The sequence below is a fragment of the Hyposmocoma kahamanoa genome, unplaced genomic scaffold (genome assembly GCF_003589595.1).
Source record: "Hyposmocoma kahamanoa isolate Upper Pololo Valley unplaced genomic scaffold, ASM358959v1 64, whole genome shotgun sequence".
NCBI lineage: Eukaryota > Metazoa > Arthropoda > Insecta > Lepidoptera > Cosmopterigidae > Hyposmocoma > Hyposmocoma kahamanoa.
Genome location: NW_020653852.1, coordinates 1097610 through 1122776, shown reverse-complemented (window position 1 = coordinate 1122776; position 25167 = coordinate 1097610).

The window sequence follows — 25167 nt, the reverse complement described above, 5'->3', positions numbered from 1 at the left end:
AGATAATCTGCACACCCCTATTCGAACTAAAATAGCCAGACCAAGTCAATAACAACATTTTACGGCGCATCGTATTAGGGAAGGCAATATAAGCAAAGCATTTTTGAAATAACGATCGCTCAGCGAATACCTGTTCGTAATTTTGAAATAGCCAACAGTTTTTTAATGATAGCTAAGCGTTACCGTCGAGTGCTATTGAATTTTTCAATTTAAGTGGAAAGGAATTCTGTTTTCTATAGGCCATAGAGTCGTATGTTTTTTGTTACGCACCTCACAATGTAGGAACTTCCCACCGGACTGTTTAATTATTCGCCGCCAAAGCGAAAGCACTACATCAATCAACGTACGTGACGTGTACAAAGGATTTTAATAGAAATCAAATAACAAACGCTTACAAACAAAAAACTGTACAGTAACCCTTCAACATTTACGCATCGTTTGTTTTAAATATTCAAAAGCTGGCAGTAATTATATTATGACTATGAGACATGACAGGTTAAGGAATCTATTAAAAGTATATATTGAATTGTTTTTAATTCTTAAATTTTATTTCAATTAGCAAGTAGATATGTAAAAAAGTAAGAAAGTTTATAAATGGAAAATTTCCTCGAGGGCCTTACCCTGGGGCATCGTGCCCAGAAGGCTAACAACATTTCCCCTTTGAATTGCTAAAATTGCCAGGCTTGTGGTCACCGGAGGCTTCCACGAGGCGATCCGATAGCTAGACGTGTCTATCACTAGTATCAGGTTTCTTACCACGGTATGACTTCTTTTTATTTTCCCGATATTTCGGAATGGTCACGGGTTGACTCTGTTGAGTCTGTTGAGTCAACCCGTGACCATGGAGCGTGCAACCGTTTCGAAATATCGGGAAAATAAAAAGAAGTCATACCGTGGTAAGAAACCTGATACTAGTGATAATCATTTAGTGAATAACCAGGAAAGTCTTAAAATCTATATAGCTAGAAGTGTCGCCTGTGGCTCCCAGGGACTCTGGGTTTCAACCGCAAAAGGCGCAAAGTTGTAGCAATGAGCAAGGTTGGCGTATTTGAGCCTTTTGCGGTTTTTTACCGCCCACGCTTTCAAAGACGTGTGAGGAAGCTACAGAGTCCACACAGGTTGCGTTCCACAGTAGCCGCCTCCCTAGCTGCCACGGACCGACAGTCATACCATCAGGCCTCTTACCATCACTGCGACATTGGACTCGAGAACTGCCAGTTGTTTAGAACTGGTGAATTGTCTTTGATACTAATTAAAGATACTAAGTTTACGATCATGATCTAGCAATATTCTCTCTCTTCTCTCTCTGCTCCTGCGGTGATTCTCATTAAAGACTCAATCTCTTTTTTCATTTATCCCGGATTTGGGTTCTACAGTGGTATTTCAATGGTTTTTCTTATTTATTTTTATTTAATACCATAATTGTTTTATTTTTCTTAAATATTGCAATTAAATATAGCGACATCTTTGTCAGTCTTCTGGTAGCTATAAAGGTGCTGATAGCTGAATGAAGAAACTTTCATAAATTGTCACAGGTGGCGCTTTCTTTGGCGCAAAATTCTACTCTAAATGCGATCTAAATGGGATCTACTGGCTCGATCCGTAACTCAGTAAGAGTGGTAGTCACGTTGTGGCGACTGTCGCTGGTTTGAGTCCAGTCAGATCAAAGGAATTTTCCTTTTTAGGTTGTTCGATTTTTGCATCAACAATAATAAAATGCTGACGTCACCAACATCATCAACCGACAGGGGGGTCTTTTAGGGAAAAGGTTTAGTTCATAGTCAGCCAGACAGGCCCACACTTACACACACTGAGTGTCCAAGTGACACGTAGAGTCGACAAGATCTCCCTTTGAAACACCGGAATCGTTGTATTGTATTTTGATTTATCTTTTCGATGATTATTTTTATGATACCAAGTAGCGGGACGAACAAGTCGTGCGCCTGATGGTAAGCGACACGCCTGTCCATAACAGTTGCAGTGCCACTCAGAGCTTTAAATCACAAAGATCTGAGGGCACTGCGCCCGACACCCTGAGACATAGGTTAATAAGTTTCATATCCTTGTAATAGGTAATAACTAGGGTAATATATATATAGGGTAACAGTAATAGGTAGGGTACTTCCCTGGACAAACTCTTTCACAAGAAGCTCTGCTGCTACAATCACAATAGATAGCTGGTCATGATTTTTAGTTAGCATAAAAAATACGCAAGCTCGAGGCGTAAAAATCTTGCGCAGTTATAAATGGTTTTGGTTAAAAAACAACAACTTATTAGGGACACGCACTGTCTACCAATTTTCACGGTGCATACATATTAACTCATCATTCTAATGTTTTCTACCGCATTTACAATTTAGATAAAAGTCACTCAGTCGAATCGCTGTTTCAAAATTAATTACGCGGGTCACGCGAACCTTCCTCCCGCTTTTTAGGCTCGCTCCGTGGCCCTATCACATGAATAACACCTTTATTCCCATGTGATACGGCTCCGTGGTCACATGCTAGTGCGTCATATGAGAGTTATATTCACGGCTCCCTACGAATTCAAACTTTTTGATAAAATTTGGATGTTTTTTTTGAAGTTATGTTACCGATGTTATGTCGTGTTCAGCGGCTGTGGTTTTTTTTAATAGAACTTTGATAAAGCGCTTTTGAAGCGAAGTTGCCATACAACTGACCATATTTGGAGGTACGGAGAAGGCGAGCTAGTAACGGGTCCGTCTCATATTGCGCCATCGTGCCCGAGTCGTGCCCGAGCCTCGTCTTCTTCGAGTCGCGTCGTGCCGTCAGCATCGCGTTGTCATTTCCGACTTGGGCTCAAAGCGATCCCTGTCTTTGACTTGTCAAAAACATCCATCGTTTATAATTCGAAAGTGGAATGCGTTTTGAAAATAGAATTCGGTTCGTTAAACACGAAGCTTGTTTGGTGTTTAATTCAAATGAAGGGCTTAAATAATTTGAGAAAAGGGTTTATTCCAACCCTTTCCACTTCTGTTTACGCTTTGGATATTCAAGCAAAAGCTATTTTACTTTTTTTTTGTCCGGCAAAAGGTTGCTACTGCTCATTACAGATATTCATTCGTAACTTATAGGATTATGTCGTTTAAAAATGAAAATATTTTCCCAATTACATTAGATTAACTCCGCTGTGAGCGGGAATGGTGTATTTAATAACATGAACATTGTTAACAAAAAAAAAACGTGACTACATTCCAAATACGTAGCCACGTTAATCATACCCCGTGTTATCAATAGCGTAGCATTCATTCCACTAGTACAACTTATGAAGCCATTACTATAAATCAGGGCCCAAACGGCCCTTGACTTATATTTAAGTGAATATGAGCGCGAACAAAACGCGTATAGGCGAGCAGAAAACGTATTAATTATAATTAGTTCCGGTGACGTGACGCCACTATTCTGGAACCGCTCGTGACGGTACCGGCCAGGGTGACCACTTATTAAGTGAAATCGAACACTGGAATGGGCATTAACGCATTCTGGGCCGTACATGATAAGGTCCGCTTTTTTCAGAGTACAATACTACTCATAATAATACTGTCTACAGTTGGAACAATAAAACTATCTTGTATTTAAATAAATTAATATACTTACAGGTACGCCCGGTTTCATATAAGTTGGTATCAGTGTTCAATATTCCGTAGTTACCACGTCCGCCATTGGTTAGGCCGATGCGTTCGATGACATTTTTATTCGACCCCTCTGTGCACCGAAAGACGGAAATGAGATCCGATCTCAAACTCAAATAATAGCCGTATAATTACATTACACGTTCGAGTTGCGACCGTACCGCATCGCCGCGCCGCCGCCGGCAGGTAGGATACCTCAGGGTACTGCCTTGTGCCTCCTTTCATTACAATTCACACCCGTTTTCCATCCCTATTAACATTTCCTATAGGTGTTATACTGCAAATTTCGTAATTAGCGTAATAAAGCTTGATGTGCTCAAACGCTGTTGACAGCGCGTTAACAGCGTTTATAATCAACTCGTTTCCAATGATTAATTTTCCCGAGGTGCTCATTTTCTACGTTACTAAATTAAAGAACGACTTCTGGCGCCACGGGATTTAGTAGTTTCATTTATAAAGCTCATTTTAATTTCTTTAGTAGAATAGTACTTGTTGTTTTATCGACACAAAACACCGTTTACGACTTTTAATGTATTCTATTTAAAACAAAAAGATCTAAACGTGAAATCTCACAATTAAAACTGTTTGAATCCTGTTGGAACGGAATTGGAATCGCCTAATTTTCTTTGGCCGTCGAAATAGCCGGTGAAAGACCTTCTTAGCGATGCAAATTCAAACACCACCGTATTTGTCTAAACTTGTTTTAATGAGTCGCTCATTTGAATTATCCGCTTTATAAAATTTTCACGGATGTTAACCGTTTGTTCTTTATTATGGTGTCTCTATTTTGAAGGTTCTTTCATACATAATTTACGAGAGTGAAAATTGTATTTCGGTATTCCACTAAGCGCGAGGTAATGATACGGAAATTACATTATGTTTGAAGTAGAAATGGTTGTTCTGAAGATAAAAGCGAAGAGTGTCCATGTAGTTTTTCCTTTTAAAATTGTACATAAAATCTCCCAATGGGAGGGCAAGGGCGTTAGGATGAAGTCGCATTACCGATTCTCTTTGAGCGAGCCGGCCTTCGCTAATTATTTCACCCATTGAGGAGCATTCCTCCTGAATAAAATAAGATTCATTTTGATGTACAATTAAGGAACCATTGATAATGAATGAGACTTAACTGTGGGCCACTGGGAGCTCAAATTGGAGTTGTAAATTGGCAAAACGGCGCACACTGAAAATACGTCTTTGGCGGTTGTTTGTTTTAATTGGCATTACTCAACTAGTCCGACAACTTCTGTACACCGGTATATTATTCACTAAACTGAAGAAAAACTGCACCTATTGTAAGAGTATTTAGCTAGCAAAGCCGCTAAACACAAAATGTTAAGCCCCTAAAGCAGAATCAAGTCTTGATCGATACCATTACCAAATATCAATGTAATGCTTATGTACTTGCTACAAAGCATGAAGTGACTTATAGTGCTGATATTGATTTACAAACCTATCCAATTTCAAGTCCCAATTATCTGCGTGAATTAATTGTCAATGGAGTCATAAGCTTCGAAGCTAAGTGGAGGCTAGATCTTGTTACAATATAGGCATCCGTGCGGATTGCGGCTCGATGATCGCTGCAGGCAAACCAGGCCCCGCGTCGCTGTGGTTTATTAACTAATGAAGAGATATTGAGGATTCAGATTCTGCCTCCGGTGTCATTCGAAAATTGAGCTGAAACTGGTATCCATCATTCCTTTGTTCATTAAGTCCTGATTGTGATTGACTCCTAATCAACCAGACAAAGTACCCAAGTCGATTTCATTTACTCCGAAAGCTGTTCACAGTACAATCTTCGCTGTGTTATGAAATCGTAAACTAACTCCGAGTAATATTAAACTAACATAACTTAAGTCGAATATAAGTTTGCTCTGAGACTAAACCTTCGCAACGCCAAGGGAACGCATAAAATGTACCCACTCAGTTATGTCGGCGATTATGAAATTCTATGTAGGTACATCGACTCGTGACAACCTTGCCCGTCCGACACAACGCCGCTGCAAAGATTATTTTAATCTAGAATAGAATGAAATGCGTGATGAAATTTGGCACAGTGTATAACTCTTAAGGCGAGGTATTTCAACGCGAGCTTAGAATTCAGGGTGTAAGGTATGGGGGCGCCCCTTGTGTCCCGCAATCCGCGCCGTGTAAATTAATACGAATAAAATAAGAACAGGCGGAGAACATTTAACAAAGATTCGACGTCGACAAGAGAGATGTTGTTTAATCCGCTGGGCAATTTGCAAATTTTTGGATAAATGTAAATCTATTAACTATAAGGCTTCAGTTGAAAACCAAATCTGGCAGGTTCTTTGTAGTACTCAAAGAGAAATATCTCCATATTAAAATTATGTACTAAGCTAGATATTTTATTCTTAAATAATTCGGTTTAGACTTTTATGTTATCCTGTTTTCAGGATGTACTTTATCTGATAGTAGTGCTTATTTATTGATTAGCACATTCTTCAGACAAATATCCTTAGATAGGTCACATATTCTTCGTAAGACCGTTATTTAATAGTAAAAACCTAAACCATTAGATCTAGCAAAAAGTTTTTCCCGCCTCTCCTCCGTTGACTCCGTTTAATGCTTGGAAGTTGAAAGTAAGCGTCGTTTGAGTCCTAGGTCCCCTCTAGGCAACCTCGCCACTTTATTGCGATTTCTATTGCTCAATAAACAAACACCGACACCTCGATGTTTGGACACATTTCTGTGTCGTCTCCACTAAGTCGCGTGTCAATATTTGCAGAGCGCACCTCATTCCTTGTAGGCTGATATTACTTGCTGCAGGCCGCTTGCTCCCTACACGAGTCAGTGCCACCCAACTCTGGACCGTGTCCCGACCAATTACGACGCATTCGTTATTGCTCCCCACCACAAATGTAATCGTGTTCATAAGGCTCTAGTTACAGAGTTATCTCAGAATTGGTAGCTCCATCAAAAGCTAAGACTATTTCGAATGTCAAGGAAATATAAACGATCTGGTCGTTTCGAAAGCGAATTACCGCGGCCCTCGACACCCCCCTTGAGTAACAAATTGCTTCAGCTGCTTTCCAATCAGAGGCTATTCCTTCTCTGTCATTACGGTCGCTCGTACGCCGCCGCCGCCGCAATGCTGCCGCTGCCGTCCGCCACTCAAGGATTTTTCTTTTTACATCATGAATAAATCGATTTAGACACCAACCAGCTCTGCGGGTACGTGACACTACGTACTAGTGACTTACAATTCTATTTTATGGAGGGATACATTTTCTGAACGCCATAAAGCTAAAACCACTCAGATCGTTCAAAACTTACCTACACGTGATACAAATCCCCTTCATGATGTGTTATGTAGCAAACGCGGAATTTTTATATGGAAGTATTGGCATTTTGAATGTGATAGCTGTATTCTGTTATATTGTAAAATATCGGCATTTCTTCGAGGCTCTTCACGAATGATGTGCCGAAATTAACCGATGAACAGAAAATAATATGGATGGATAATACCACTGAAACTATCAATTGGGAGCATTGATAGACAGTGGTTTTCTTTCTCCTGGGTTAGAATGTGTTATTATATAATAATTAGGTTACTGCTGGGCATAGGCCTCCTTTATCAATGAGAAGGTTTGGACTGTAGTTGCCACGCGCGCTCATTGTAGATTGCGAACTTGACAAACAAAATAAATTCACAGACTGACTTTTGAGCTACGACAAAAAAGTCGTTAAAAAACCAAAACATTCCTAAAGTCTGCTGGTGTGAAGGCACTCATTCGAATCCAGCCGGATCGATGGAATTTTTCTTAGTATTCGGAGTAAAAAAGTTGACCTTGATATTACAATAATCAGGACAGTCTAAGTCGTCCACAGAGATTTTAACCTTCGCTCTTTCAAATTAAGAGACAACTATGCTACCACCGCTAAATTAAAGCTAATATTTAGTTAATCTAACAAGAGTCCGCGCTAGATGACAATTTCTTGTTAAATTACTAATCACCTACAATCACAGCCCCAAGGGTACCCTTTTCAAAGCAAGGGGAAACAGCCAGCGTTTCAGGCATTGCCGCGAGGACCAATTTCATCTATTAAATTTAACCAGGTCCAATAATTATTAATGTATCAAATACCTTTGGTCCTTTTGTTGGTTAAATCAAATAAAACTCGATGGCTTAACGGTACGGTTGCGGACGTTAGATGAGGTCCCGGGTTTCATTACCAGTAGGTTCAATTTGGGGACTGAGCTTTTTTACATCGTTTTTGGTCTCGGTGTTCGGAATACTCTCATAAAACGGGGAATTCTCTAATTTGAAACCACATAATTGTTGTGGTATCTGGCACTTTTTTTTTTAAATGTGTTCGCTTCTGACCTTCACGCTTACACTTAGTAGTCACCTATTGGAAAGTGACGATTAGGTCGACGATGGAGCAAGCATACTCAAATAATGCCCATTCACTCGCGCCTTGAAGAGGCCCATGTTACAGCGTTCTGGGAATAAGTCTACAGGCAGGGAATTCCACTCCATAGCCGTTCGCTATATGAATGTGGAAACGTAACGCTTCGTTCGGATCCTTTGAATAATCAAAACATAAGGGTGGAACCCCAGCCTACATCCAGTACCTTTTTAGTAGTAGTAGAACGCCTTGTAAACGAGTTCATCCAGAGAAGTACTGCCACCGTACCTATGTCTGCCATCAAGCAGTAATATCAGCATTACTGTGTTCCGGTTTTGAAGGGCAAGGGTGCTGGTGAAATTATAGGCACATGGGACTTGTCAACTTATGTTTCAGGGTGACGGGCGCAGTTTATTATTAACTGCCTCCGTGGCCGAACGGGTACGCGTAGAGATCCCAGGTTTAATTCCCGTGCCGGGAGAAATATATGTATAGCCTACATTTATTTCTTAAGTGAATTTGTGGTTGTGGTGGTGTCATTTGTGGTTATCTATGTGTGTGTCCATGCCACCCGCAATACAGGGTGTCCCTAGTGCGGGACTATGAGTGTATGCGTTATTTATTTAATTAATTTCGTTGCTCTGGTACGCATAGTATGCCTCACTCAGGGAATTCTCTACTTTGAGATCAGGTGTTATTATATGAAATATAAAAAAAAATTACCAAGCTCAATTGTCGGGTTTTATTTTAAATGTTAATCAACTGCCATTGGTTTCTTTTATTTAAAAAATAAGTGCACATTTGATTTCCACCTAATGAAAAGTGACGATGGAGTAGAAGATGGAGCGTGCAAACCTAAATAATGCCTATACCTAATAATATCTACTCTCGCCTTGAAAAAGTCCAAGTACAACGTTCAGGGAACAAGTCTACAGGCAGGAAATTCTACTAAGTAGCCGTTCCCCATACAAATGTGGAAGCGGAACGCTTCGTGCAAATTGTTGGAATATCCATTACGGATAGGGATGGAACCCCATTGTTCAAAGGCGAGTCGATGACGTAGTCTACTAACTATTAGACACTTAAGCGAGACAAAAATTAAGATATACATACATATTTTATATGGTAGCTTTAGTAAGGTAAAGTCCAAACTCATGGTACCACAATTTCGTTTCACCAAGGTATACGACTCTTTTATGGGGAACTGTATACGTTTTTACAATAAGATTCCGGAGCATATATTAAGATTAACATTTCCTAAGTTTAAAACCCACATTAAAAATATTTTGATTGTATAGTCATATTACAAAATTGAAGACTATGTCTTAGATAAAGATGTATAGAAACACGACGAGGCACTAGATTCCACACAAATTTGATTCAAAACGTATTCCATAACATTTAAGTTCTTGCTCGTTCTTCTCAGAGAAGACAGCGTAGTTGCTTGAATGTGACGTTTTCAAGTGTAAATTTATTTTACCTGTGTAATTAATGATTCTTTGACTTTGGCTAAGGAAACTTCGATCGTTAATGATTGAATTAATGAATGCCATCATTGCCATTCCGCTGACATTCTATTAAGACTTAACTGCAACTAGAGTTTAAAAACAAATATTATCATGACTGCAATATAATCACAAAGGAGTCTCAATGAAATTACAATCACCAAGGGTTTCAAGTAATGGGGCCTTGACCTTTTTTTAGAAATGGTTGAGATAGCCGCCGGTAGACCCTTCCCCGCGTTTCTCTCGCCGAAACAATGAAAATATGATTATGTTCTAATCGCCAATCCATGGTCTTAGCAGGTAGAGTTGTTCATGAGTCGTCGCGCACACACCTTTCGGCGTAATATCAGAGCAGATGTTCCAATTAAGGGGACGCGACATGGGCGGGGGTGGCGATATTGCAACCTTTCAATAATGAACACCGGGGGAAGCTTAAGGCTGCGACGCTGAGCGTGGATGCCACCGAGAGCGGAGAAACACCTTGCATGATAAGTTAGATGGATAAATAACACTTTTTGTTGTCTTAACACAAGAGTACACAACAACAAGGAAAGAAAAACAGGATTAAATGTTTTTACTAGCATACCACGATTTTCAACCGACTTCAAAAAAGAAGGAAATTCTCTATTCGATTGTTTTTTTTTATGCACGTTACGCGATTCTTCGTGAACCGATTCGGATGATTCTGCTTTCATTGGAAAGAGGGTACCTCAGTATTGGTCCTATTTAAATTTGAAGAAAATATTCCACCTGTAAGGGTGGCAAACTAGGGGATGAATCCGGTTTCACGCATTTTCCGGCAACCGATTTCAATAAAACTTGGCAAATAGGTGTAATAGCTCCCAAAATAGCTCCTTGTTAAAGAGTATGTCCTGAGAAGTAGAAACCAATTTACCTATTGAAAGTAGTCAAATTACAGACACAAGGGACATGCCAACTTATGTTTCAGGGTGACGGGCGTAATGGCAGGTCCCTAAAACCTTTTCGATTTAAAGCTCCGAGTGGCACTCGACACTGCAACTGCTAAGGACACGCGTTTTGCTTACCACCAGGCGTACGACTTGTCTCATCACCTGGCGTCTCATGAAGAAAAATATATTCATCTATTTTTTACGAAAATACTCCTCTAGTTTGTTATTAAGACCGAACAAAGAAAAATTCTTTCAACTGGACTTGAACCAGATACGTTTGCTTCAATGTGGCTACCGCTCTTCCAACTGAGCTACGGATCAAATTAGCTAATCTTATGAATTTCCCCGGATATTGTATTGAGTTTTTAAACAACTGTGGAAACAAACAAAAAAAAATGGACGGACGGCAGCATACCTAGCAAGAAATTGATGGATCTTGCTCCGTTGCTCTGGAGACGATATTGGAAGAAAGTGTATAGTAACTAAACAGCTAGTATTTTTAATAATGATTATTAAAAAAAAATGTGCGCAGAAGCGATGAAAATTTGGAAAAACACGTGTTTGCTGAAGCAAGCCAAATAGGTTATAGCTCAGTGCGGGGTTTGCCTAAAAACAAAGCATTGATTCTCAACTGCAAAAAATAATGTACCTATGTGTCATGTAGTGTGTGTTATTGTTCATGATACCGATCAGACCGATCAAATACCGATCCACCAAAAACCGATCAGAATATGTCGCATCTGATATTAAGAAACGTCGCATGCACACACGTCCTTATTTAAGCGCCGAAAGAACGATTTCACGGTGTCTCCGGCAATGAATCCCTTAACGAGCCCTCCGTCAAATATCATATATTTAATGGGAAATCAAGAATAATTGTGAATTCAAAACTTATAAGAAAGTAGGTCATCAATTTAGAAGAATCCGCTACAGAAAGTGTCTTGTAGTCTTTAGAAGCAAGACCGACACTACATTAAAAATATTTTGGAAAACTATTGTCCCGTATATTACGGACTTTTTACAATTGACTAAAAAAGTTTTTAATGTTAATAATTTGGTCTGGTCACATTCATTAGTTTTTGTAAACTAGTTTCAAAAGGTAAAATACAGAACTTATTTTAAAATTTAAATAAAAACTCGATAACAAACTACTTCAAAACCTAACAGCTAACCACTTGTCTAGACCAATTCAATTAGACCAAACACTGTTAATTTTATTATAAGTAATTGAGAAATTTTGAGACGTAATTTCCAGACTGTCCGTATTGAAGCAATAATGCTAAATGATATAAATCATGGTCACTATATTATTGTAATATCAACTGATTTAAATATTAGAACAAATTTCACGTCAATTGTAGAAATTGAAGGTCGGTACACTTTCTGGGAAAAGGGCTGTCGATGTTTAAACAGCTGAACAGATTTTCAGCATAACTAAAGACGATTCCAATTAAATTAGCGTTCAAATAATAAAGAAAATCGCTTTGAATTCAGTCCATTCGTTTGGGAGCTATCAACGATGTCTATGTATTAGCGTACTAGACGCGGCGTTCCGCATACACATTGTGTTTCACTGATGTGCGGTTCCGGCACAACACTTCATTTAGTTGGCTGTCAAACATTCAAGATGGCGGACGCAGATGCAGTTCTCTTTGAAAATTTATTTACGTCGGTATGTTGCTAACATCTCGCTATTTGACTAATAATTGTGGGTACACAAATTTAAAGTGTTTTTTTTTTATAATATCAAGTGACGGAATGAACGAGTCGTGCGCATGAGGTAACGTACACGCCTGTCCATAAGAGTTACGATGCCATTCAGAGCTTTGAATAGCAAAGATCTGAGGAGCACTGCCACTGCGCCGCATAATGATGCGTGTTAAAACAAGATAAAACATAATATCATAGATTATTAAGCAACAGACTGTTCTGACTACACGACAACGGAGTATGTATAATATGAACAGTTACTATGGTTACCATAATATAAATAAAAAAATACAAAAGTCTAGGCTTCGCCTTTTAGTGAGGAAAAGTACATAACGTAAATGACTCGACTGTAATTTTTTCGATCCCTAATTTGTTTTTTTCTTTTTAGTACTTCGCATTTTCGTATCTTTGCAACAATTAAATAATGCCATCTTATGTGCTTCGGTATTGCAAAAATATCAATACATGCAGTCGGTAAAAAAATGCGAATAACCTATCACAGGTACGCAATTAATCTGTTTTGGTTTTGTTCTGTATTATTATATAATGACGATAATATATACTAGCTCAATAGTATCTGCCTGACTAGGTCATTTCCAATAAGTATATACTGTCGCTTCTGTCCACGGTACTACCGTATTGATACTCTTTGATAAAATTCAACACCAAAACAAAATACTATCACTATTGTTAGTATTCTGTTTGGAACATATAGTTTCTGTGAGTATTCTTGTTCAATTAAAGACTTTGAGAGCTATAACGTCACAGTCACAGATAACAAAATTACAAAGTGAATTAATGAAAAAAATTATATTGTTTTTTTTTCACACATTACAGACTGACATTCTAAGATACAGATTTTCCGCTACTGACGAGTGCTTACATAGTTTATCGTTAATATGACTAGACTGATCTATGAGAGACTATCCATCGCCATTTTACACGACCCTAGCAAACTTCTTTTGCTTCACTTACATTCATTAATCTTTTTATAAATGCCCGACTTTTTTTCTCACAGCCTTTATAAGAACATTCTCGATTTAATCTGAAAACGTCCTTCATGGCCGTCTACTTCCAAATAATTTTACTTAGGTATTAACCAAAACCATACGGTTATTTAAAAGTAAATATTGGGAAATTTACTGAAGTGAAAAAAAAACGTACAATCGACGTCCTGACCTCATAGACGACCTTTTGGTTCTGAGAACCGTCTTACGCGTTCTACAGAAGTGTTATAGAAATTCCAGCTCGATGGTTGAAATTTGTATTCTGTATTTAAATAAATATACGTTAAAGATCAAATTGCCTTCTAATAATAATAATAATACATTTTTATTTTCTTTCATATCAGACAGGTACATAGTAACAGTATTGAATTTCAATATTCAATATTCTGAAAGACAGGAGCCTAAACTAGGATAGCCTTTGTGTTAAATCTCCTGGTTCCCTCTCTTGATCGTACAGTTTATTAAACTAAAGTGTAGTTAAATTACATTAGTTTAAATCATTCATGCATGCGTGTGTCTGTTTGTGTGACAATGTGCGCGGCTACATGTCTTTATAATGGATGATACAATCCGGAAGCCATACCGAAATGAATCTTACGGCTCGTTTGTTAACACTTTTCTTCACACTTAACGTGGTGGTCGGGTATCTGAGGGCGTCGACTGTACGTGTCAAATATGACGGGATTCTGTTTAACGTAAAAAATGATGTCTTACATTTCTTAAGTTTTATTTATATTTTTAAATGTTACAGTTTGGATCACGAAACTTTATTATTTAGAAGTATTAAATTCCCTTGGGTAGATAAAGCAGTCTTTTAAATTTTGAAAACGTATCTTAACGGAGAAATCTTCTGCCTCGGGCCAAACTATTGCGGATAAAGGAAAATATTTGGCTATGAAATCCTCAGCTTCCTTGTAATTGCGGCCAGATTCGCTCCCTTGGACAAAAATTGTTTCGCTTTACCTTCCGCTTTGTTCCTTTACACGGGTAGCCGGCACTCGGTTCCTAATTATACTTTCACCACTTTACAGCACTAAATGAATTTTTAACGTAATAAACCGGAGGGAAACAATAATTTTTACCGAAAATTTTTACACTCGCTTGGTGGCCATCTTGGTGGTCACCGCTTGTTCCGGTGTGATACCTTTTTCTTAGAATGGAGAACATCTTGTTAATTAAATACAAATGTTTGCGTTCTAATACTAAAATAGAAATCTCAGTAAACTGAAATCTTTCTAAGCAACATATCTCTAATTGTGTTAATAAGTAACATGATATATACTCACAAGCTAGCATTTAAAGACGCTTCCAAATATATTAGAAATTACAAAAGAACAGAAAGCGCAACTGCCACTGCCATTGAGCAGGATAAGTCTGCAGAAGAGCGTTTGGAAAACTTTAGAAAATTTGTGATGTCCCGAGCCGTATTGCTTTTGAACACGGACACAATAAATATTAAACACTGTCATGTTTATGATATCAAGTGACGGGATGAACAAGTCGTACGCTTGGTGGTAAGCGACACGCCTGTCTATAGTCAGGAGGGTTGATGACTGATGGACCAGCTTTGTTCTAGAGAGGCGACTACGTCAAGGCAGACAAAGGTGGTCTTGAAAAAGGTGACCGGCAGCGGCTGGATGCAAGTTGCACAGTACCGAGAGGGTTGGCGTGCTCAGCAGGAGGCTTACGTCCAGCTGTGGATGCGTAAGCTGATGATGATGATGACAAAAGGACACAGAGAGGTATTTATTGTGTTCTTAGGCTTTCGCAATAGTAGAATGAAATGCATCTATATTTTTTCGCATCTAAAACGCATATATCTTAGTAGGAATGTAGCACCGTATGAGAGAGTTTATCGAGGAAATTTTGAAAATTTTGAAATACAAAGGTGTTGGTGAAATTATAGGCACATGGGCCTTGCCAATTTATGTCTCAGAGTGACGGGCGTACTGGCATTGGCCCTATGTCTTCGTGATTTAAACACGTCACTTGGTAATATAAAAATGAAATACAAAAACAAAAACTTCAAACAAACGTTTCGAGCCCTACAGAGTACGTTTTATAACTTAATGCTAATTCAATTAAAAATTTTTGTTTACTGTTTGTACAAACCGTATTTGTTTTGTATATGACATGATTATTCTCGGTTCCCTGACTATGGCATTGCTAATATTGGAAATAATATTATGATTTTTATTAACCCTTTATTAACCATATTTTTTTAAGTTCTTCTTTTCAACACATTTTTAAGCAATGGTGGAATGTATCATCATCATTATCACCTTTCAGGCGAGGGTTTCGGCCATAGTCCGCCACACTGGTCCAATGCACACTTCACATGTTCTTTCGAGGGTTATCAACTTCTTCAACGTGCAAGTTTCAACACGATGTTATCCTTCAATGAAAAGCTTATGGTAAATTTCAAATCAAATTTCGCACATAAATTCCGAGAAACTCCGAGGTACGAGTCCCGATTCGAACCCAAACCTCTGATTGAGAGGTGTTAGGTCAAACTATTAGGCTACCACGGCTGTACCAGTAACTTTAATTCAAGTTATGCACATTTGTAATGTTATAGATCCTCTGGCTAGCGGTGAAGAAACAACAAACCTTTCACAACCGTTCACCACCTTTGGAGATAGTATGAAGTATACAACCCGTATTGGGTTAGCAGCGCAGCAGTGATACATAATAGTTGTTTACCTGTTCACGCGACTCATGCAGCCGTAGACGCATACCACGCCTAGAGGTGCCGGTGATGATTTTATACCGATTTATTGGATATAGAAATTATAACAGGTAAAAGAACTAATATTAATTGCTATTTCGGTAACTACTCTAGCAAACCATAAAGTCTTTAATACCTGGGTCTGTCATTTAAAAAAAATAAACAACTTCAAAAATACGTCACGACAATCGTGTGTGTTATTGTTTGGGCTGGTGATTTCGGCGTTTATTTATTGAAAACATACCGTAAGTAGCATTTTTTAAGTTTACCCTGAATATAAATGTTTATAAACTATACTTTAAGGAGTAATTTCATGGTAAACATTAGAACCACTCAAACGGAATATTATCATATTTACCCAAGTACACCAAAAATTTCATTAGTGCTTCTTAAGTGCAGGATTTGCAGTGTATTACTGCATTTTATTTGAGATGTTTTTGTTGGTAGTACGGAGGGTATTTATTTAGCAATGCAGAATAATAATTTTTATTTATAAAAACATGTATTTAAATTGAATCCTTTTCTAATTTGCGAAACCAAATAACGGCCATTTTGCGGTAGGAGGAGCGCATCGCGTGAGCGGTTAGAAGAATGCACAGAACAATAAACATAGTAGAAGTAGCTTGTATGGTTCGCGTGCCAACAGTACGCGATGTTTCACATGCTTAAGTTCAGTCCGCCAATTTCGCTTTGCACGTTATGGTCGTGTCAATAATCTCGCACAAAATTTCGAAAATCGTAGAAAAATTCCATATTTTGCTACTTTGTAGTGCACAAATGATGGCCGCACTTGTAGTAATATTATCTATGGTTGTGTTTTATGTCATCATTAAGTTTTATTTTATTAAATTTTCCATTTTCTATTTATCGTCACACTTTTTTGTTACAAGATACGAAATAAAACCTTATGCCGATGCAATATGGTCGCGTCTTTTTTGGAGAACTAAGTAAACACCTCGAATTCGTCGTCTTTCAGCTATTGACCGCTAGATGGCAGCACAAGTTCGTCACAAGTCTGAGTTTTGGCGACGGCAGTTCTGATGGTAATCGAGGCTTAAGGCACTAACATTTTTACCATGCACGTATGCATATAATATATAGTTATTAAATGGAATAAAAAGTGACATTAAATTTAATTCTGGTACCTATCTGGCGGACTGAAAAAATCCGCTGTCGATTGTACGATACAACGTGATCAAGGTGTGCACGATCCTCTATGAGCCCTTAAAGCGACGACTTAAAGAACTTGATGAATTAATCAGCCGGAATGAGGGCGTTTAAGTTCGATATTCTGCTCAGCCTGAATAATGCCCAGGGAAGTATGGCCCAGCCAAAATTCCCGAATTCGAAGTTTAATCGAGTGTTGTGCCCTAAAACAATAAAGGTGAAGTGGTCTTCGTAAATTCCCGCCCCCTTCGAGATTTTACCCGGAGTTATTTATGTTAGAACTTTTTCGTTGAGGGAGATTCAATTTGTGAATAAAATGACCATTGTAATAACGGATTAATGGAAGTAGATTGTTTCTTTTCGCTTGTTTTGGGAGTTGGTGAGTTGTTGTGTTTCAGGTTTTTCTTAGATAAATAATTTACTGTTTTGTTGTTTGTCTACTTTCCGTATTAGCGGAAAGACCGGAAACTTTTTGTAAATAACTCCCTTTTCTAACAATAGTTACCTGGATACGTATATTTATAACTTATTTACGAACTTTTGCCACCCGCAACAATATAATTAATTTGTTTTTTTCTAAAGTAAAAAAGAATGCTCGCTTTCAGCTATCAAAATGTCTGCTACAAAAACTGTATTCAGTGTAATTTATAGACAAAGTTTTCAATAGTGTGCTGTGATTAACGATGAAAGCAACCATAAATCTCGAAAATACACATTTTTGGTTAACAACACTCCAATGACGTATTTCGTACAACGCGTTTCGAAGTAATGCACAAATACGGCGAACACGTCTATAGTCAGAATGCTACATGAAAAATGAATGCTAGTTCTCCCCAGCAAAGTTTCGCAATCCTCGCTTGTAAAAATATTCGCCCTTCAGATGAACCATTTCGAAGTAGACGCACGAATGAAATGCAGAATAAGGCTTCCCAACAAAGTGTAAAGCTAACTTGGTTGGCACGCACACGCAAACCGAACAAACTCAAACACCGCCTTACATTTTTTCCAAGCGATCTAATTTCTTGGAAAATATGCTACGTGATATAACTCAGCAAAATCTTAATTTGAATCATCGGGGTAAGTAGTAACATGCGAAAACTGCGTGGCGAGTGTACATACGCGCGCCGGCCGCCTGTGCGCCACGCATCCAGAATCAATTTCCAAAATCAAACCCGAACATTTACATACCTTATGAGGTATTATATAGTATTTAATACTTACTCATAGATTGGTTTACTTCAGCTACTTTCACAATTTAATAACATACGTCATTTTGTTTTGGGGTAATGCCGCCGATATTGAGAATCTTTGTCCTGCAGAAACGTGCGGTTAGGGCAATTTACTATCTAGGCCCCAGAGTGTCTTTGAGAGATAAGTTTACACTAGCGTCACAGTACATTTATGAAAATCCGATTTATGTTAAGAACAAGCTGTTATTGACAGTCGTCTTCACAAAGTCTCAAATTCATTTAAGGGGTCAATGAATGCGCTTCTATAATAAGATACCAGTTGATATTCAAAATTTGCCATTTACGAGGTTTAAAACTATAACTTCTGCGTGATAAAAATCCGTGGTAGTGACCCGTTTAGCTCCTGTAGGTGTTCTCAATCTAAGATGTTTGAAATAAATATTGTAAATGATAAAAGTATTGAAATGTATATTTACAAAGAGCAATCCCTGGAGTTTCTTGCTCCTCTTCGCAGGGGCATCTGACGAAAGAGCGGTAGAGATCAATTAACATGACGATTTCAAGTGTAATTTGTTGATCTACGAAATAAAAATTATTTTGAATTTTAAAACATTATCGTGTCTTCACAAAATGATTATCAACAGTTACCGTTACCTTACCACAGTATGACTTCTTATAATTTTTTGCGGTATCCCGCAATCATTTCAATTTGACGTTCTCATGAACCTGTGAATAATGATAATTATTTATTTTTCATATCTTTTCTTTTATGATAAGTGGCCTAGTAGCCTAGTTGTGTGACTCACACAAACACAAACATCCAAGAGGCACTGCCACTGCGCCCATCAACCTGGGACACAAGTTGACAAGTCCTATGTGCTTGTAATTTTACCAGCACGCTTACTGTTCAAAACCGAAACGTAGTGATGGCGGCAGAAATAGGTAAGGTTTTATGTCTTATCAACAAAATAAATTCTGTGACAATTAAGGATATTTCATAAGTTTATTAACGTTTAGTACAAAGATCCCTAGACACATATAGTGACAATTTGTTTAAAAAGTCAGCTGTTTATCTTAGATAAGTGAAGGTATTAGGTGATAATAATAAACATGATTGAGATGATGAGGCGCGTCGTCCTCACCAGCGATGGAATGCATGAGATAAGGCGCTTCTTAAAACTCATATCTGAAACATTCCACGCGTAAATAATACATCACTATTGTTTTAGTCAAATTTCACTATAATGTACAAGTATTTCAATACAATGATGTAACCAATCATTCGCTACGAACGTGTTCCTTTTGTTAGCAAATTTCGCTTCTATGCAGCATGAATTAGAGAGTCACACACGCCACACTTTTTAACGCGGTATCGGTTTAGGCCGGGCAGAATACATTGTATATTAAGGGCGGTAAATAAGGCTGAAAACATTAATGACTCGAGGTTTGCATTTTTTTACCGCCCGTATTATATGTAACAATGTTTATATCACATTTGTGAGGAAATAAATACAATTTATTTATTTGCAATCACCTTCGCAAATCATGTACAATACTTAAATATGAATTTAATATTACAACTTTAGAATAATAACGCATAGAAACCTAGTCCGCACACGCTAAGTGAGGCAAATTGAAGCGCTCCCAATGGGCCTACACGAGCGGGCGGGCCTTCAGTGCTCAAGGTCAACTTGCACCGCGAACAGATCAAGGATTTTAGCTAAAAATGACGAAATGTGCGGTAAATGAGTGTAAAAATACGTCAGACAAACATAAAATAGATATTAACATCACATTCCACAAGGAAGTAACGCGTTTCAACTTGTATTTTTATATAAATATTCACGAAAACTTACCTTACGAAAATTAACCTACTACTAAAACTAGCCTACATGAATTTGATTTTTGCCTCACTTGTGACAGTTCGTTTGATATGAAACTATCATTCTATGCGTTATTATTCTAAGATTACAACACTCTTTAGCTTGGAATAGATGACGATTGTGTACAACATGTAAATGAAACAGATTTAGTTAAATATTCTATTTCAAAATGAAAATGCACGTTTATAAAATTAAAAAAGTTTGAGCAAACTCTCCAAAAAATAAGCAAAATGAACGCACCTAGTTTTGAGACCTCATAGACGCAATAAATGATTATAAAGATATACAGGAATTATAGATATTATAATTCCTGTACATAGGAAACAACAGATGATTGTATGACATGTTGTATGTTGTTAGTGGCACATATAAAAGTTTTTGCGTGCGGTATCTTCCAGTCATAATCTCGACCCGATCTAATAATTCACTAGCATCCCACACAGAGTTAACCAATTTATATAACACGGCAAAGCTTGCGAAGAGCGTCTACTCTCTAAGGTGTCAATTTTAAAAGACCTTAACCTATCTTCGTACGATGAAAGCCTACGTCTTCTACGGTTCAATTCTTCTTTTATGTCGATCGTAATACGGAGACCATATCACTGAATAACACTCCAACACACTTCGAATCAATGCATTATATAAAATAACAATACTGCATGGATCTCCGAATGGCCGCACAGACCTCATTAGAAAACCCATAATTTTATTGCACTTTGACACTGTATATTCATAATGCTATCTAAAAGAGAGACTGGAATCAATCCACACTCCCAGACCTTCTATTACTGTCTCACGTTTTAATTCTACTTTATTTATATTGTGCGTGTATTTTAAAGGATTTTTTTACGTGTAGTAGATGACATTTGCTAACATTAAGGGACAAATTATTATTTCGAATTTAAATTATTATGTTGAGTGTGTGCGTTATTTATTATTTATTTATTTCGACACCAATCTGAGAGCACGTTAATATCCCCTTGCAGCGCTAAACAATCTGTAGTCCCTACGATTTTATTAAAAATCTTTATATCATCTAGACACTCACTGATCAATTCCAATAGATCATTAATGAACAGTATGAATTGCAATGGGCCCAGATTAGATTAGATAATATTATTTAAGACAATGATAATTTATGTATTTCTGGTACTGATTTTGGACAAATGGCGGGCTTTTTGTTTTTTCTTTTTTTTGTAAACAGTTGGTGTTTTTTTAATTTATTAAGCCTTTGGTAAAGCCATCAGCCTAAACATGAAGTCTAAATATGTTTCTGTAAATATGGCCGCCTCAAAGCGGATAGGCAATTTGAGGCGGCGTGCTTGGATTGACTCGAGATTCCTTAAAACGGGCCGATACGGGTATTTTAGTTCGAGATTCGTATAATTTCGCGTTTTAATCTTCGATTAAGGCACAATAGCACTATCCTATTCCACTTTAAACTAGATTTCACAAAATAATTGAAAGTCAAAATAAAAACGACACTTTTCCCTCCAAAAGGTCCAGAGCGAATCCTAAACAGTTGGCCAGTTATTCTTCCATAGATAATATAGCTTGAACTAAAATGTTGTAAAAAGCAAAAACGTATACAGCCGATATAAAAAAATAACTTCAAATTACTAAAAATATTTTGCGATTTAAAGCTCTGAGTGACACGCGGGAAGTGTGTCGCTTAACACCAGACGCAAGACTTGTTCGTCCCGTCATGTGGTGTTATAAAAAAAATATTTATATAATTTTGTGTATAAATAAAATAAATATATTTGATGTTATATTTTTTTAGCTATTAAATATGTGTTATGCGCTTTTCTAAATTTTATTTCGCTTGTTTCTCTCCTTAATATTTTTTGGTAATTTGCTATAATATAAGTATTATAGTCATATTGCGATTACTTAATTTCAAAGTGATTTTGACGTTTTTGGGGATATTTTGTCATTCTTCCCGTAATGTTTTCAAAAATAACATTCACGAATCGCTTCTCCTGTAATACCATAAGTTATTTTGTGTACTTCTATAACACTGTAATTACACTGTTATATGTACACACTAGATGCGGCGTTCCGTATACACATTGTGTTTCACTGATATGCGGTTCCGGCACAACACTTCATTTAGTTGGCTGTCAAACATTCAAGATGACGGACGCAGATGACGTTCTCTTTGAAAATTTATTTACGTCGGTATGTTGCACACATTTCGCTATTTGACTAATAATTGTGGGTACACAAATTTAAAGTGCTTTTTCTATTATTTTTTTTTATAATATCAAGTGACGGAATGATTAAGTCGTGCGCATGAGGTAACGTACACGCCTGTGCATAAGTTACGATGCCACTCAGAGCTTTAAATAGCAAAGATCTGAGGGGCACTGCCACTGCGCCGCACTATAAAATAATAAATAATAATAATGAAGTAAGTAATTGGCTTTAAAAGTATTTATGTACCTAATTTGTAAGCACCCTATATATTGTACTTGTTCCGATCTCTGTTAATTACATTATATAATGTCACATCGTACAAAAGATACAAAATGAATACAAGCAAGCTACGAGTATACTCCGGCGGAGTTTTAGACGTCCAAACAAAAGACTATCTTTGAGAATGCGACACAATGAGATCATTAAAGAAACTCGCGAACCGTATACGGTAACGAACCCTGTTTATTCATATGCCTCATAATCGGTGTTATATTTGATTACTATTGTGTTATTTCCATGAACGAAATGTGCAATCGGCCAAGTATTTTGTTTAATTTATTATGAACGACAGCGACCTCGCATTCCATCTTTTATCACGACATAATAATATGTCAAACTATTGTGTGACTTCCACATACATAGCAAACTTCTTATAATTCCGTCCTTTGTTTATTTGCAGTTAAAGTATTGTCCTTAGACATCAATTCGTGTAACGCATGCTATAGTAAGCACAATGTGAGAGTGAATAGGCATTATTTAGGTGTGCATATTCCATTGTCGAAGTCAATGTCACTTTCCACTGTGGTGTCCATTTGGTCTTCTCAATGGTAACGCATAAATACTTTTTTTTATAATATCAAGCGAGGGGACGAACAAGTCGTGCACTTGATGGTAACTACACTACCTACAGCTACTCGGTCATCCATTACAGTTGCAGTGCCACTCAGAGCTTTAAATCGCAAAGAACTAGTGGGCATTGACACTGCGCCCGTCACCCTGAGACATAAGTTGAGAAGTACCATGTGTCTGTAATTACACCAGCACTCTGACCCTTCGAACCCGGAACACAGTAATGCTGACATTACTGCTTGGTGGCATAAATTGCTAAGGTGGCTTACTTAGTCTGATTGTATTGGTCGGGCTGTTACTGAGCACCCACTTCCGGCCGCTATCCCACTACTGCCCGATACTGGGTTTCCCCCCTGGCCCGTTTCGCCGGTTCTTAGAGAACCTTCACTCCCCAGATTCTATCTTTCTACATTAATTTTGACCTACCGACCCTTAACTGCCTCCGTGGCCGAACGGTTACCATGCCGGACTGCCACGCAGAGGTCCCAGGTTCGATTCCCGGGCCGAGAGAAATAGTTGTATGGCTTACAATTATTTCTCTCGTGAGTTTGGGTGTAATTTGTGGTTGTCTAAGTGTGTCCATGGCACCCGCGACACAGGGTTTCCCTAGTGCGGGGCTATGTTGAGTGTGTGCGTTATTTATTTATTTATATTTACTTATATTTACTTATTAGAGTATATGAGAAGGGCACTATAACCTGTGCGTGCACAGAAACCTCATGAGTTCAGGTTCTGATCCTAGCTCAGCCAGTGTACAGGATTGTCACAGACCTCTGCCACTTGACTTCATCCGGTTCCTCGAGAGGCTAGTGTGAGCCGCTCCGGGTGCACTTCCGGTACTCTTCCTATATCCCAGATTGGTACCGGAGCTTTGGGCACGCTCATTTTCGGTTGCGCATTACACAACTAGCGATTGCCACCGCTAAGCTGTCGACATGGGTCATTCTGCGCCAGAACTGCCAACCTCAAACCATCCTCCGGTCCCGACTTCCGAGAAGCCGGATTACAAGAGACACCAGAAAATTTTTGGTATTCTGCTCTTCAATGGCGAATCGGTGGGGTAGCGTGTTAACATTATATAATTTGAAGACTAAATTGCTGTTAAAAACGAGTTAAAAAAAAGATATGCATTGTAATTTCCATGGTAGTTTTAGTAAGGCAACTTCGACCGTTACTAATTGAATAAATGAATATACCACCACTGTCGTTGCAACTAAGTAACTAACTAAAAAAATTATCTTAACCTTCGTAAACCTGCGCGTTGGTCTTTCAGACCGACAATTATTGTGGTTTGTCGTGTTTTTTCCGAAACGGAAAACGTTAGAGCTCACTACTAGCTGCATGGTTCGTGGCTAACTTCATTTCAGCGTAACAGGAGTATTCGTGCATACAACACATGTACCCGTACACTACACCGATCGGTCCCTGATACCGACGCGTGTATAGTTGTAACAGTTTTATACTTTTGGAAGAAGATGATTCTGATTCCATCTATAAGGGCGAAAACAACAGTAATTTTGAGGATCATATGGAAGTGCAAGAAGTATGAAATGACAAATAGCAGGATATAGTTCTGAAAGTGGGGTGAAGTTTCTAGTGTACTCTCTACGTAGGTAGGCTGTGAGACATTAGAGTATAGGCTAAAATTAAATCTATTAATATATTACAGTAAGATTCTTAGAAGTGACATAGATCGCCCATTAGTACTACTGGGCTATCTATATCAATCAATGCAATATATTCGTTATACGCAATTAGATATTCGACGCCAACTTCAACTGTTTGCGTACTCAGACGGTGTTCGCACGAACCACGCCCGCAACTCCCCCACGCCACGAGGTCTTGCCTTGCTCAATACTCTCCTGGACGAGATCCGTGATGCCGATGTGCTCACCGACAAGTTACCGAAACTAATACATAATTTTTGACATTTTTTTTAATAACTACTTGACTTAGTCACGGAGTGTAGTACTTAACATTATTGATTAATA